We start from the raw sequence: 17,178 nt of genomic DNA, 5'->3' as shown, positions 1-17,178 counted from the left end.
TTAGATCCCGAGTATGCAAATCACCCACAATTTTTGTTCTTCAAAGAACCTGTACGTGTTATTTGTTCCCTCCAAAACAACTGTTCTCCCCTGGTCACGAAGGCAGACAACTCAAGGTGCAGGCTTAGCTGATGCCTTGCTATCAGTCTGGCTGAGAACCAGACTCCATCCAGTTCACCCCCTGCTCTCTTGGGACCTCCATATCCTTGACCACATCTGCCTTCCCTGCCTGTTTAGATCCCTCACCTGGTAGGGTGAAGCCCACCAGGTACGAGGGGTAAAAACCTCTGCCAATTAACTGCCACATAATTTTATCCTGGGCACTGGATTTGATGCTTTTGAACTGTGGTGTTGGAGAAGACTCTTCAAGGGCCCCTTGGACTGCAAGGAGATCAGAGAAATCAATCCTAAAGGAAGTCAACCCTGAATATTCATTGGAAAGACTGATGCTGAAGCTGAAGCTCCAATACTTTGGCCACCTGATGGGAAGAGCTGACTCATTGGAAAAGACCCTGATGCTAGGAAAGACTGAAGGCAGGAGGAAAAGGAGGCCACAGAGGATGAGATGGTTGGACGGCATCGTCGACTTGACGGACATGAGTTTGAGCAAACTCTGGGAGATGATGATGGACAGGGAAGCCTGGCGTGCTGCAGTCCGTGGAGTCGTGAAGAGTCAGACACGAATGAGCGACTGAACAACAACTGGATTTCTTTGAGCTGCCATTCTTTACAATTAGAATGGATATAGTGCCCCACCGACTACAAGGTTGCCTCGAAGGCCAGCTAAAGCCATGCTGGGGAGGATGCAGTGGAAACGGCAAAGCCCTCCATGCTGGCGAGGTAGGGCCCCTGCATTTCTGCAGCCTGTCTAACTCAGCAAGCCAGCGTTCCAGGCCCCCTTCTGCTTCTCTCTCCCTCCTCGCCAGATTTCAGAACACACCTGATCTGACCCTAGCAACAGTGCCATCTAGGCTTTGAAAGCTTGTACTGTAGGCTTCCCCAGTGGCTCAGCGGTAAAGAATCTGCCTGCAATGCAGGAGGCTAGGATTCGATCCCTATGTCAGGAAGATCCCCTAGAGGAGGAAATGACAACCCACTCCAGTATTCTTGCCTGGAGAATCCCACAGAGGAGCCCGGTGGGCTACAGTCCATAGGGTCGCAAAGAGTCAGAATGACTGAGCAACTAAACCACCATCACCACTGTAAGCGAAGGGCCTTCTTGGCCTGAAAATCTTTCTAAAAGCCTCTGTGAGCCCACTGTGTGCAGACTTTGCGGCCATGCACAGTGGGGAGACAGAGGACTGTGGACACAGTCACTGTCCTCAGGGGGCTCCCTGTTTAATGGGATGGAAGTGATATCCAAACACAAAAAGAGCTTCAGGAATCCCGTGCCAGTTCAGGAATGTGGGTTATCCTGGAAGTGAGCCTGGGTGGGATTTGAGGAAAGGAATGGTATATCTTTCTCAAGGCATGTCTGGAGCTGAGCACAGGGCTGACGTGACTACAACGGGCCGGAAATAAGCATTAACAGCTCGGCGGTCTGTAATGACCTAGAGGGGTGGGAGGGAGGTCCAAGAGGGAGGGGATAAACGTGTAAAGTGAAGTGTTAGTCACTCAGTTGTGCCCAACTCTTCGAGACCCCATGGACTATAGCCCACCAGGCTGCTCTGTCCATGGAATTCTCCAGGCAAGAAACACTGGTAGCCATGCCCTTCTCTAGGGTATCTTAGAGCTGATTCACTTCCGTCTACAGCAGAAAATAACACAACAGTGTAAAGCAATTATATCCCAATTTAAAAAAAAAAAAACAAACTTTAAGGCTGGAGTAATTCAGTGACCAATGCTCTCCTGTACCAACGACGTCAACAAGGGATGCTCGGTTTCTCGTTGGCTCCGATAGGATCAGGTCTCCAGACTCTGAGCCCAGCAGACTTTCCATCACACAGTGAGAATAGCAGGTCATGACCATCCTGTACAGGTGGGACTATAAAAACCTATTTCTATTAGGACTGAAGCAAGTCCTCTAAATGAGGCCAGACATCAAATGGGACTAGCATTTCTTTCTCTCTGCCTTCAGTATTCATTCTTTTTTATTTGAGTTCTTTTTAATATTTATTTATTTATTTGGCTGCATCGGGTCTTCGTTGCAGCCCACAGGATCTTTGCTATGTCATGTAGGATTTTTCGTGGCAGCACATGGCTCTCTAGTTGTGGCACACAGTCTCAGTAATTGTGGGCACACACGTTTAGCTGTTTTGCAGGTGGGATCTTAGTTCCCTGACCAGGGATAGAACTCGCATCCCTTGCATTGCAAGGTGAATGCTTAACCACTGGACCACCAGGGAAGTCCCCAGTGTTCATTCTTAATTTCACTCACACTGGTGGTATCTTGGCTTCCTAGGCGGCTCTAATGGTAAAGAATCGGCCAGTCAGTGCAGGAGAAGCAAGAGACTCAGGCTCAGTCCCTGGTTCAGGAAGATCCCCTGGAGAAAAAAATGGCAATGCACGCCAGTATTCTTGCCTGGAGAATCTCACAGACAGAGGAGCCTAGTGGGCTAAAGTCCATGGGGTCACAAAGAGTAGGACATGACTGAGCACAATGGAATCTTACTTTAAGATTCTGATTAGAACACTGAAGAGGGGTGGGTAGATGATAACTCTGTAGGGATTATGAAAAGAAGTCTAGGGTTATGTGGGGCTCATCTGAAGGCCTCTCTCATTATGATTATGGTCTGGATGATTCTCTGACTCTTCCTGCCTTCTGGCCTGGGGATGAGAGGCTCTGCCTTGAGAATCAGCAAGCCAGGTGTGCTCAGAAATGCCAGCGATGAGCAGGGAAAGGGAAGCTCCAGTTACAGGTTCTGTGTCTCCAGTTCCTCCCCAGTGGGGCTCCCTGAGTGGGGAGCAGGGCAAGGAGAGGTAGAAAGAGCTGTGCGTGGTCCATGAAATCAGGGGAAGGGGCAAGGAAGCAGTCAGTGAGGATGAGACCGGGCTCAGAATGGTCCTCAGGGACAAGATGGACAGTTTTGGAAGAAATGGGAGAAAAGGAAGTGCAAGCAGAGAAGTAGGAAACACAGCCCCAGATGAAAAAGGCTCTGAAATAAGTATAATCGTAGAGGATGACTAGCAAAGCCAAGGGCAGGGCCAGGGGGCAGAGAGGGTTTTGGCCAAGGTTCCTGCCAAGTCTTATCCACCTTCTTAAGGCCAGGGATGAGGTGTGTTCAGACCAGACTCTATGCATGCTAAGTCACTAAAGTCATGTCCGACTCTTTGTGATCCCATGCACTATAGCCTGCCAGGCTCCTCTGTCCATGGGATTCTCCAGGCACCAACACTGGAGTGAGTTTTCATGCTCTCTTCCAGGGGGTCTTCCCGACCCAGGGACTGAACCCCCGTCTCTTGCATCTCCTGAGTAGACAGGCGGATTCTTCACCACTAGCACCACCTCGGTGGATGCTAATTAGAATCTCCACTCACTGGCACAGAAAAGATATGACGATTCATGGCAAAACACCATCCAGTTAACTACACTCCATGTAAAAGTCACACAACCAGCTCATGGGATCGTAGAAGAACTTGGAACTTGAACTTCTGAGCTCAACTCTTGGCTCTGATATGAGTCAAGTGGCCTTGGGAAATTCCCAGAATTTCTGTTTCCTCATTTGTAAAGTAATTATATTCCTTATCTGTAAAATGCATAAACGGTAACATCTATTGTGCCAAATTATTATACCATGTATTTATATTAATTAGCCACCCCATGGAGGGGCCAAGCCAGTGCACCTGCACACACAGGTAAGCGAGAGCTCTCAGAGTCTCCCTCTTTTTAACACGGAGATGACAACACATCCCACTGAAGTGGCAGAGGTCATGCACAGATCACACAGCTGAACGCCTAGGAAAGCACTCCGTCAGCTCTAAGTGTTACTCCCTCAGTTATGTCCGACTCTTTGCAACCCCATGGACTGTAGCCTGCCAGGCTCCTCTGTCCATGGATTTTCCAGGCAAGAATATTGGGAGTGGGCCGCCATTCCCTTTTCCAGGGGATCTTCCCCACCCAGGGATTGAACTCAAGTCTGCTGCATTGTAGGTGGATTCTTTACCATCCGAGCCACCAGGGAAGCCCCAACAAAAAGCCACACAAGGCCTCACATCAAAAGTACGGTCAAGTTCATGTCATGACTGTATCAGAAGCGGGTGGACAGGAAGGGCTCAGCTAATTCACCACTGTTAAGCCAGGAGCCTAGCCATTGTCTATGCTTGGGTCCTTGTCCCTAAACTACGGCTTTCACTTCCAAGTCTCCAAACAGGAAGTAGCATGGTGACATCCACATCAAACTACAGCAGTGTCCTTTTGGCAGGCTGAACAGCAGGAAATGCAGTCCCTGCAAACGCAGTATATGAGACTCCTATTCAAGCAAATCCTGGGAGGGCAACCTTGAAAAGTGGTCAATCATCCCTGAGTTTGTATTTATTTAAATTAATGCATGATTAACATATAATAAAATTCACCTTATTAGCATGAAGTTTTGTGAATTGCTAAATACATATGTATCACGTGTAACCACGACCACAATCAAAAGCAGAACCATCATCCCCTCAGTACTGCCCCATCCACTGTGGTCCATCACCTCCCTCAGTCTCCAGCTACTGGCAAGACCTATTCTCTGTCCCTTCAGTGTTGCCTTTCCAAAAAGTCATAAAAGTAAATTCCCATAGCATGGCTCCTTTCCAGTCTGACTTGTCTCACTTAATGCACTGCATTTGGGATTCACTTCCGCTATATTCTCAGAACTCCGTTTTCTTATTGCTGAGTAATATTTCACTGTATGGACCTGCCACGTCTAACTGAACCATCACTGAGATATGTCTGGATTGTTTCCAGTTGGTAATTATGAGTAAAGCTGTTGGAAGTATCTGCACACTGGCTTTGGTGTCAGCATAGGCTTTAGGTAAATATCAAGTAGTGGAATTGCTGAGTCATGGGTTGTGTGTATCTTTGGTTTATAAGCAACTGCCAGACTGTTTTACAAAATGGCTATGCTATTTTTGCATTTTCACCAGGAACATACGAGAATTCCTTCCTCTACTTTCTTTTCTTTAAATAAACTTTTTTAAAAATTTAGAATAGCTTTAGATTTATGAAAAGCTTCAAAGATGGCACAATGTGTGTGTATATATATATATATGTATGTTTATATATATATATATACACACAATTCTGCACCCAGTTTCCTTATTATGTTAGTATGGGTACATTTTTCGCAAGCAATGAACCAATATTGTATCTTATTATGTTATTATTTTTTAATTTTTTTGGCCACGTTGAGCAGCATGCAGGATCATAGTTTCCAGACCAGGGACCAAACCCATGACCCCTGCTGTGGAAGCTCAAAACCTTGACCTCTGGACTACCAGGCAAGTCCCTATACCTTATTATTAACTAAAGCTCACATTTTATGTGGATTTTCTTAGTCTTCACCTAATATTCCTTTTCTGCTCCAGAGTCCCATCCAAGAGTCCACATTATTTTTAGCCACCATGTCTTCTTAGGCTCCTCTAAACTATGACAATGTCTCAGACTTTTCTTGTTGCTGATGACCTTGTCAGTTTTGAGGAGTAAGCAGTCAAGGATTTTGTACAGTGTTGCTCGGTACAGGCTTCTCTGAAGTCTTTCTCAGGATTAGGCTGAAGCTGTGGGCATGGAGGAGGAAGACCACAGAGGTAAAGCCAGACTTGCAAAGTCACGGTCGCTGTGTGGTGGTCTGCTGCCCGTCTGACCCACTAGAGTGTTCTGAGTCCCAGAGAAACCATCACATCTGAGAAGTATGCTCCGCAAACTGATGAGACGCATGAAAACTAGAATGCCTGCAGCTGGCATTGGTCAACAGAAAGGGCCCAGTTCTCCACGACAACACTCGAATGCGCATCGCACAACAAATCCTTGCTTCAAAAGTTGGACGAATTGGGCTTCAGAGTGTTGCCTCATCCGCCATATTCACCTGACCTCTCGCCGACCGACTACCACTTCTTCAAGCATCTCGACAACTTTGTGCAGGGAAAACGCTTCTACAACCAGCAGGAGGCAGAAAATGCTTTCCAAGAGTTCATCTAATCCCAAAGCATGGATTTTTACACTACAGGAATAAACAAACTTATTTCTCATTGACAAAAATGTATTGATTGAAATGGTTCCTACTTTGATTAATAAAGATGTGCTTGAGCCTAGTTATAATGACTGAAAATTCACAGTCTGAAACTGCAATTACTTTTGCACCAATCTGACATCATGTTCATTTCATCACAGCAAAGGGACAGGCTATAATATGACCTGTCACTCATGATGCTTGTCAGGTTTCCCGGCTGTCCAGTAACTCTTTCCCTTCCTTTCATACTTTACTCTTTGGAAGGAAGTCACTACGTGCAGCCCACATTTGAGGGGTAGACAATTACAGTCTGCCTCCTTGAGGGGACAGTATCTGTAGATTCCTTGAAGTTTCTAATTCAGATGTTTATAATGTTTTAAATTTACTTCAAGTATGAATTGAGAAAAGACACGCTCAGTTATGCCAATGTTAAACCAATACAGACTGCTCTGAATTCAGTAAAGGAGAATAAAGATGATATTTGCCTACTGCTCAGGAAGCATCATGCCTGGAACAGAACTGGATTTTGGCTTCAAAAGAAGCCAGCTGTGGTCCTCTTTCTTTGAAGAATTCTAAAGGGGCAGGAAATCAAGCCTGAATATTCGCTGGAAGGACTGATGCTGAAGCTGAAGCTCCAGTACTTTGGCCTCCTGATGCAAAGAGCCAACTTGCCGGGAGCCAGCGTGAGGAACTCCGCCGTGGCAAAGGTCATGAGGAAGGAGGCTTCGGCATACGCAAAGGCGGGATCAAGCCCCAGGAAACCCCCTGTTCCTGAGCATCTACCCTCAAAACCAGAGTCTGCCTACTTTACTGCTTTATGCTCTCACCTACACCTCTGACTTTATGGTGGGCTGTCCCCTACCTCTCTCGGAGAAGGAGTTAACCTACAGCTCCAGTTAATAAAGTTCCTGGGCATGACAAGGGTGTCTCAGGTCAAACCTCTCTCCTGGCAGACTAGCTTGTGTGACAGGATTATCCACCCTCTTGCTACTATGTACATGATTGTTTACCACCTCTCAACCATAAACAGCACAGAGAGTTTGGAGTAGTTTGAAAGTCTTAGTTAGCACTGGGTTTTTCTAAAGATAAAAATCATGTTGGTGAAGGGTTTTCCATTTATTGGGCCAGTGTTTGCTGCTAAATCCCCTGCCCTTATACATGTTAATGAATATATAACTAGCATATAGGAGAAATAAGTATTAACCTTTAAGATTAATCATGTTAAACCTTAGGCTAAGTAAATTCCTTTCTTAATTGTAACCCACTACACCCTCACCCTATAGGAATGCAACTTTATCTTGTACCTTCAGAGGGTGGTGCCTGGTTTAAGAAAAATCACCCCTGGAAAATAAGTTTCTGGTTGACTGACCGTTATCAGAAAAGAAAGGATAATAAAATGTCAGCAGACCTCACGGCCAGAAGATGATGTAAAACCCCTAAGACCTTTTTGTATACATTTATATGAAGCACCTGATTTTGATAAAGGTCAGGACTGCTGACCCCCGTGTGACTTTAAAATTTCCATTTGTCTCTATGTGTAACAAAAGGTATATAAGCAAACCTGAAAATAAAGAAAACGGATCAGTTTCTGAAAAGACTGATTCCCCCGTGTTGTTCTTTCTCGTTCCCCATTTTTCTGGCTGAATTCCCATCTGGAGCGTGGGTGCTCACCAAGCCTGCTAATTTTGCCCTGGCTTTTAAGATCCACATGAGAGAGAGCCCAAAGAGGGGCACCCTCTGCTATTCAAGTGGGCACCGGTGTCCTACGTAGGTAGTGCAAGCTTCTTGTCTCGAAGCTTTATTGGTATCCCACGTAAACCAAGTTATTCAACCTCTTTTTCTCCACTAATTTTCCTACTACACTATTCCTTTCTAATCTCTCTTTATACTCCTAATTAAATAGCTTTTTCCTAGGACGCCAACTCCGTCCCTGCTTCGAATTACCCTGGATCCACTGGGGCTAGACCCCGGCACCAACTCATTGGAAAAGACACTGACTCTGGGAAACATTGAAGGCAGGAGGAGAAGGGGACAACAGAGGATGAGATGGTTGGATGGCATCACCCACTCAATGGACATGAGTTTGAGCAAACTCTGGGAGATGGTGAAAGACAGGGGAGCCTGGTGTCTGCAGTCTATGGGGTCGCAAAGTCAGACACAACTGAGTAACCGAACAATAACAACAAAAGGGCGGGAAGTCAAGCACCATCATCATCACCTGCCTCACCCACTCCAGCTAACCACCGGAGGTCTGTGAATAGACTGGCTTTGGTTTCCATCAGAATGTTCACATACTGAGCCTCTGTTGTTGATAATATTTGTGTCAAGGGGACAGTGTCAAGGAGAGGGAATAGTGAGGCATTTGGAAATGCAAGACCTGGGCTTCATCCCTGTCTCTACCTCTTTATTAGCTGAGCAACCTTAAGAATATTGTCTAACATCTCTCTGACCTCATAACCTCATCTTCAACTGGACAACTGGTAGACCTGCCCTACTGAGCCTCAATGAGTACACCATGCATGTGACAGTATTGGGAAAATTCTAAGTTCTGTATAACTGTGAGTTGTTACTAATCCTATTTCTATGCAGGAAGCTTTCACTGAACATCAAATGTGTATCCAGCATTGTTCTGGCACTGGGCACTGCAGATATGGAGAAGGCACATTCTTTGCTCTTAGGGTGAGATGGTTGGACAGCATCACCCACTCAAAAGACATGAGTTTAAGCAAACTCTGGGAGACAGTGAAGGACAGGGGAGCCTGGCATGCTGCAGTCCATGGGGTCTTAGAAACTGAGAAAGACAACACATATTATGAGATGATAGGACACACATCATGGGGACACAGAGGAGGGAGCAATTTCCTGCCTTGGGGGAGAAGGAAGACATCAAAGATGAAGAGACATTTCACTTGCGACCAAAGAATGATAAGTGTTTTCTAGGATGGAAAGAGAGATGACCATATGACCTCAGGCATAGAGCCAACTTCTCTGCACCTCAATTTCCTCATCTCTAAATAAGAGATTAAGATGAGTGTCCTTCATACAAGATTGCTGTTGTGAAGATGAAATGAGGAGGCATATGGGACCATGCGTATGGAACTCTGCCTCACACAGAGCTGGACCCCAACACTTGTAACCTAACATCACTATCATCACTATTGCTTCAACCTCCAGGGACCCTGGCCCTTATCAGGACACATTAGGTGGCATTTCCTTATCAAATGATGAGGAAATCTCAAGTTCAATGTGGACACTGCTTCCTACAGTAGCGATCTGGGGGCCAGTCTTCCAGTTCTGGAGTCACACAGCTGTTCTACGTGACCTGGTCCCTCTTTGCCCTGACACAGCTGTTCAATGCTCCCTCTGCTGGTGAGTCTTCAAGACCCCTCACAAACAGCATCTACTCCAGATGCAATGATCACCAACTTCACCATCATCTCTCTCTCCCTGGTTTCTCTCCTAAGATAGCTCCTCCTCCAAGAAGTCTTCATGGCTTGACCACAAAAGTAAGGCCAGAATTGGACTGCACACCCCTCCCTTCACTGACATTGGGCACCCTGCAGCTCCTATCACCATGACATTGGACCTGGGCATGGTATTGGTCCCCACAGCCCAAGCACACACAGCCTCCTGGACTGAGCCTCCAGGTCCTAGCCCTCAGCCTTGTGGGCTTGCCTGTAACTGACCCCAGAGCCCTCTAGAGATAGAGACAGACTTTTGGGAAGGGTGTCAATCTAGGAGGGCAATCTTGACAAAGGGCTGGAGGCAGTGGCATGGCACAGCACCCAAGGCAACAGGCACGGGCGAAGTCCAGGGCAGAACATAGTGTGATTTGTGGCTCAGATGGAAAGCATTCTCTGTTCCTCCCGCTGCTTGGTGATTTCAGCAGGCTCAGAAATACAGACTCTGGCTCCCTTCCTCCCCTCCTGAGGGCCAGCTTGCTAACTCTGCGCCTCTGCCCCCAGACGGCTGCTGTTTTACTACCTCTATTTCCCAGCGGGCGGCCTTGGCCTCCCTGGGTTCCAGGACTGGGCTGAGCATCTCTCCCTCCCTGACCCCAATTCCAACTATCTTATCCAGTGTCCTGCCTGGAGTCGGACCACAGACAGCCCCTCCGCACTCACTCTCTAAAGGGGCACCCCTTCTAGATTGTGGTGATGGAAAAGGGGGCTCAGGTGGGTTGCCCCTAACAACATATGAGAGCCCAGGGCAGCCATGTCATCGTCCCTGTCCAGACCTCCTTACCTGTAAAAGGAGGAAGCTGGGCTGAAGCCACCAGGACCCCCCATGATTACTATACACATGAATCCTTAATCTATAACCTTATCTACAACATCACACAATGACCACGGACTCGGCAGTCAGAATATATCTAAATCCAATGTCGAGTGGGGCCTCTGAGGATTGATGATCTTGACTCTGGCCCCTCTTGAGCTTCATTGCTAAGCGTTCAATCCCTTTGTACTCCATTCCAGCCACACTGGCTTCCTTCTTGTTCAATGAACATCACCAGTTCAAGACCTGAATGAGATCTCTCCTCTTCTATCTCTTTACCCACTTGGGTCCTCTGCTCACCCTTCTGTTCTCAGTTCTAGCATCATCCCTCCAATGAGGCCTTTCCTAAGGCCCCAGCCCATCCTCTGACCCTTATTATTCTCTATCAAAACTATGACTATCTGAAGTTATCTCATGTGTTTATTTATCTCCTCTCTGCCTCTTTTAGGAAAATAGAAGCTTTGTGAGGGCAGGTACCTTCTGTGTCCGGCTCCTTGCTGGACTCCAGCACTGAGATTGGCCTGGCTCCGGGAGCGCACTTGCAGCTGCAGTTCAGTGGGTAAGGATCGGTTTGGAAACAATAGCCTAGCTCTGCTTTGAAATGCCCAGTGCACAGAAGATTGGGATTGAGCATTTAGCCTCTGGTGGGTTGAATCTAACTTCACACAGGAGGAGCCCACAGTACAATTCTGTGTCCCTGCCTCAGGCTATGATGCCAAAACATAAGGGGAAAATAAAGACACTTCTTGGTAACTTTTCAACACTTTAAGAATAGTCAAGTGCATGTCCTATTCACAATAGCCAAGACATGGAAACAACCTAAACATCCATCCACAGATGAATGGATTAAAAAAGATGTGGTACATATACATGATGGAATATTACTCAGCCATCAAAAAAATCAAATAATTCCATTTGCAACAACAAGAATGCAATGAGAGATTATCATACTAAGTAAGTCAGGCAGAGAAAGACAAATATCATATGACATTGCTGATATGTGTAATCTAAACTATGACACAAACGAACCTATCTATGAAACGTAAGCAGAATAAGGGACACAGAAAATAGACTGGTGGTTGCCAAGGAGGAGGAAGATGGGAGTGGGATGGATTGGGAGTTTGGTATTAGCAGATGCAAACTGGGATATATAGGATGGATAAACAACAAGGTCCTCCTACTGTATAGCACAGAGAAATGTATGCAGCGTACCGTTAAACTATAATGGAAAGAATAAGAAAAAGAATATGTATATATGCATAACTGAGTCACTCTGTTGTACAGCAGCAATTAACACAACCCTGTAATTCAACTATACTCCAATAAAAAAAAAAAGAGTCGAGTGCATATCCCACAAGCATGTGCTGATAAGGACAGTTTTTTTGCAAGGAAAACAACCTAGGGAGAAGAGTCAGCCTAAGTGACACCCAGCTGTGTTCCCACTTGCCCCCTGCCTCTAGGCAAGGAGGCGCTCACCACCCTGGACTCACTGTGAAGACCTTGCGATGGAGCCCCTGCGGTCACTGAGCTCCTTCTAGTGTGTCTTGTCCGTTCAGGTCACACATTACTTTTCAATTTAACCAACAAGCCTCCAGCTTCAGTTTGGGGCCTTTTCCTTACATCGTAGCCCACAGAGTGGAAAACATATCTGTAGAATATTTGTTTACAATCTTAAAGTTATTCGTGAAATCCCCCCTTATTCCTGCTCGCTTCAGGCACAATAAGGTTTTGTAACCCCTATTTTTTTTCCCCAGATGTTTTCGAATTGTGGTGCTAGAGAAGACTCTTGAGAGTCCCTCAGACTGCAAGGAGATCAAACCAGTCAATCCTAAAGGAAATAAATCCTGAATATTCATTGGAAGGACTGATCCTGAAGCTGAAGCTCCAATACTTTGGTCACCTTATGCAAAGAGTTGACTCATTGACAAAGACCCTTATGTTGGGAAAGACTGAAGGCAAAAGGAGAAGGGGGCGACAGAGGATGAGATGGTTAGATAGTATCAGTGACCCAATGGACATGAATCTGAGCCAACTCCGGGAGATAGTGAAGGACAGAGAAGCCTTGTATGCTGCAGTCCATGGGGTCGCAAAGAGTGGGGACTGACTTAGTGACTGAACAACAACAACAAATAGACACGGAAAAATATCCTTGCCGTGCACCCCTGTCTACAGCCATTCCCTCTGGACCATGATGATGCTCTAAGGAAGCAGCTATACCTCACTGTGCTGGATGAGGGGATGGATGGATGAGAGGATGGCTGGATGAAAGGGGGTACCATCCTTACAGAGTACCTATCAAGAGAGGCTCACTGTCCTCCACTCAAAAGCAGAGATGTGCAAAAAATGACATCAGGAGATGTGTTGGTAATTTCTATTTAAAGATTAGGCAGGGGGCTTGGGGAAGAAGCAGGACCTGAGTCCTGGAGGACAGGAAGAAGAGAGCTGATGGCCCAGCTCCCAGCAGAGGCTCAGACTGCAGAGAAGACAGGCTGCCACAGTGCAAGAGGAGGTTTTAGAATGGGATGCCCTGGGTAATGTCACCAACTCTCAGTTGGCTAATCATCAGCATCATTTAGGCGACTTCTCAAAATAAGTCTCTCAACATACCTTGGCCCAATCCCAGATCTACTAAGTCAGAATCTTGGGGGTGACAGAATCTGTTTTTTCAAAATGCTTCATGGGCGACGCTGCAGCTAAGCCCAATTAGGGAAGTCCTGTTCATGGAGACTGGCTCCCTGCCTTGCTGCATTTGCTCCAGGGCCTGTATTCCTGTGGTTTGTCCCTCTGTGAACAGATTCTCTGAAAGGTGCTCACAGAGTGGAAACAAGCTTGGAGACAATTCCCTCATGCGCGGTGTCAACATGGAATTCGTATTGTCAGTGGCATTGCTGGCTCCCACCCATGCCCACCACCAACCCCCACCAATCTGCAAGCTGGCTGTAGGGCCAGAGCCACACCGATCACACCTGAGACCAGGGAGAACCTTCAGGTCCATTGTGGGTCCCAGCAGCTCAAGGAGTCAGGAGGCAAGAACTAAGGGTGGGAGGACCGCCTGCTCACTGGCCACACTTGGGACCAGCAGCCAAAGCACTTCAATTATCAAACCAAACCTAGACAGCATCTCAGTATCTTACTTAATTTACACAGCTACATCTCATATTGTGAATTCATTGGACTTTAAAAGTCCCCACATAAAGAATCCTAAAAAGTGCTTGTAACTTAGTAAGCACCGGGTAAAAGATGGCTGGATGGCTGGTTGGATGAATTGTGGATGGATAAGGGTGAAAAGTGGTGAAAGTGAAAGTGTTAGTTGCTTAATCATGTCTGATTCTTTGCAACTGTTTGCCTCAGTCGTGTTCAACTCAATGCAACCCCATGCATTGCAGCCTGCCAGGCTCCTCCGTCCATGGCATTCTCCAGGCAAGAGTACTGGAGAATACTGGAAGACAGGTTCTTTACCACTAGCTTTACAATCTGGGAAGCCCAAATTTCAGCCTGCCAGGTTCCTCTGTCCATGGAATTCTCCAGGCAAGAGTACTAGAGTAGGTATCCATTCTCTTCTCCAAGGGATCTTCCTGATCCAGGGACTGAACTGGGGTTTCCTGCATTGCAGGTAGATTCTTTACCACCTGAGCCACCAGGGCAGCCCATGAATGAGGGTACCATCCTTTAAAGGGTATCTATTAAGAGATGCTCACTGCTCTCCACTCAAAAGCAGAGATGTGCAAAAATAGGCTTGGGAAATGTATTGTTAAGTTCCATTTAGAAATCAGTACGCCTTTTGCAAGATTTCACTTGCAAATGAATAAATAATGAATTTCAACATCATCCATGTGTTTTGGTCAGAAGAGTAAGGACGCTTTGTCCGTGGTTCTGTAACACCATCAATCAGTTCTGGGTAGCCCATGGTCACTGTTATACCATGGGTAGGCGGTTAGATGATACACATCTGAAACTGTTTATTTTTCACTGGGACCGCATGAGAAACATATTTGCAGGGACTTGTAACAACAGTAAACTGGCAAGAAGACACCGTCATTAACTCTCCTCGGGGTGTTTGGCGATGCTGCACGCAGCCAGCAGGCAATGTTTGTTTTTTGGTTTGGTTTCAGATTTTGTTAACTAATAGAGAAGAAGAGTTTGTGGTTCTTCCTCTTCATTAACAAGAAGGGCCAGGACCAATGGAAAGGAAGCCCAGCAAGGAAAACTGGGTCAGACAGGCAGAAGCACTTCCTGGTTCTTCCTCAAGGCTGGGATCCCCAGATCAAGGGAGGTGGCCTCTACTATCCTTCAAAAGAGTCATCTTCAAAGCCGGCCCTGGCTCTTCCTAGAGACACAGCCAGGGTCATGATAACACATGAAGTGAGTGATAGTCACTCAGTGGTGTCCAACTCTTCGCAACCCCTATGGACTGTAACCCTCCAGGCTCCTCTGTCCATGGAATTCTCCAGGCAAGAATACTGGAGTGAGTGGCCATTCTGAGTCACCACAAAAGCCCATGATAACACACGATTCACTAATGTATTCTAAAATCATTAAGTGAAATAATCCATGAAACGTGCCACACCACCCACACATGCGGTAGGTGGAGGGAGATCAGCTCCAGCCACGCAGGCCTTTTCTTTAGGTCCAGGGCTCTCTGGCTGGGAGTTGGCTCTGTCCTTCCAGGCTAAGGACATTCTGGCCAGAGACACAGGACAGTGACAGCGCCCATTCTGGGCATGCCCACGCTCAGCTTCAGCTGGGTTTACCAGGCAGCAGCAGAGAAAGGGATGAGGGGCCAAAGAGAGGAAGGAAAATCCAAAAAGGGGAGGACTTGGAGGGGGACGGTTGCTCTGTGGTTGGACGTGCAGGTGGTCTCTGCTGGCTTCCTCCGGGGTCGCCATCACCCTCTTGGGGCCTGGGATGAGGCCGGGGCCTGAGATGAGGCTGAGCCCAGGGAGCGCTACTGAGCAAGCTCAGTGCATGCAGGCACCAGCCTGGGAGGGCAGGTCTGGCCCTCATGAACCTAGCTCAGGCAGCTGCTGCGTGTAACCACCCACCACGCCACCTGGTAAGGAAGGGAGGGACCCAGGGCCCAAGGCCCACAGCAGAACCTCTGCCCTGCCGCACCTCTCAGAACTCATCCTTCCCCCTCTCCACACACAGAACTGCTCTCAGCCCCTCCAGCTTCCTCATCAGCACAGGGTTCTAAGGTTGAGTTTTGACCCTCAAGAAGGGTTAGGATATATGAATAGGTGGAGTGAGGCATCTCAGATGCCACTGGTACAGTGGCCCTGCCTACCAGAAAACTGAGAAGCGGCCCTGAGGCAGTGACTTTATAAACATCAACTCTGTTCCAGGGACTGTGCTGTGACATCGGGCTCCAAGACTCTCAGTGCCCAGGCAGAGATGAAAGTGTAAGCAGTCACGGTGCAGTGGAGCAGCTGCTGGGATGGGACCACACGGAAGATTCTGTGGGAGCCTGGTGGAGAAGCTCCCAACTGTGAGCTTCAGAAAAGGCTCAGGAAAATACACACATGCGAACTTGTGTACAAGTGTGTACATGCATGTACACACACACACAATCATGCTTGGTGGTCTGGGTATGCCCCCAGATCAATGACTCTACCTAGCTGAGGCAGTGGTCCAAAACTGGTTGTTCTATCTGCCTCCTCACCCATCCACAATCCATCCATCTATTCATCCATCTATCCACCTGTTCCCTTCTCCATCCACTCCCTCATCCATCCATCCCCTTATCCATCTACTCCTTCATCCGTTCATCCATCCATCTCCTCATCCACCCATCCATCTTCTACTGTGTGCTTACTAAGCTACAGGCACTTTTCAGGATTCTTCATGCATCTGATCTCATTTACTGCTTCCAATAACTTTATCAGATAGGAATTATTAGTGATATTTTAAACCCAAGGAAATCAAGACCCAAGAAGCTTAGTTTCTTGGCCAGAGTACCCTAATAAATGGCTGAGCTGGTATTTTAATCAGGTCCAAGTAATTCCAATCTAAAGTTCTTCTTAGCTTTCCCACATCCCCTATACTGTGTCTTCAGAAAGTTGGATTTTCCAGGTACTCACAGATGTTCCCCACAGACAGCTCTCTCTTTTAAGAAATGTATTAATAACTGCCAACATAGATCCCCTGGAGAAAGGAATGGCAACCCACTCCAGTATTCTTGCCTGGAGAACAAAATGACAGAGGAGCCTGGTGGGCTACAGTCTATAGGGAGATGGACACAACTGAATGACTAACACCTACACACACACACACACACACACCAGAGGCTCTGGTGAATAATGCAGGACCTCTGTCTAATCCAGCATTCACAAACTCAGTGGTCACCGAGCTTCTTTGGTAGCTAACAACTCAGTTCCAGGGCAGTTTGAGAAAAGTTGCTTGACCCCCTTACCTGAGCTAGGATCCCAATCCAGGACTCCTGCCCCCAGAAAGGTATTTTTTCCTTCTGCCAGCAAGCGATGACCTAGCTTTAAGCTAATCAACAATCTATCCCCTTGCATCTCAGTGATTCTCTTCTTCCACAGACCTTTGCCTCTGTTCTCTCCCTGCACGTCTGCACATCTCCACCAAACACAGAGGGTAAGGGGACCAGGAGACATCCCAGAAGTGACAAGTTTGGTCTGCAAGCCACTGGATTTGCAGTGTACACTGGACTCCTATCCCAGCTCCGGGCTCGGAGCCTTAAATGCCTACTGGTTCAGTATGAGAGCCCGTCTTCCTGGTTCCTCTTGCCTCATCC

General features: G+C 47.1%; 1 protein-coding gene across 1 annotated transcript in view; it reads right to left on the bottom strand.

Moving 5' to 3' along the window:
- Positions 1–17,178, bottom strand: part of ANO2 (anoctamin 2) — a 334,097-nt gene that overhangs the window by 78,871 nt on the left and 238,048 nt on the right. The window lies entirely within an intron of this gene.

This window comes from Capricornis sumatraensis, chromosome 4 (genome assembly GCF_032405125.1).
Source record: "Capricornis sumatraensis isolate serow.1 chromosome 4, serow.2, whole genome shotgun sequence".
Lineage (NCBI taxonomy): Eukaryota > Metazoa > Chordata > Mammalia > Artiodactyla > Bovidae > Capricornis > Capricornis sumatraensis.
The sequence above is the reverse complement of the archived record's forward strand: the minus strand, read 5'-3'. Positions and strand labels throughout refer to the sequence as shown.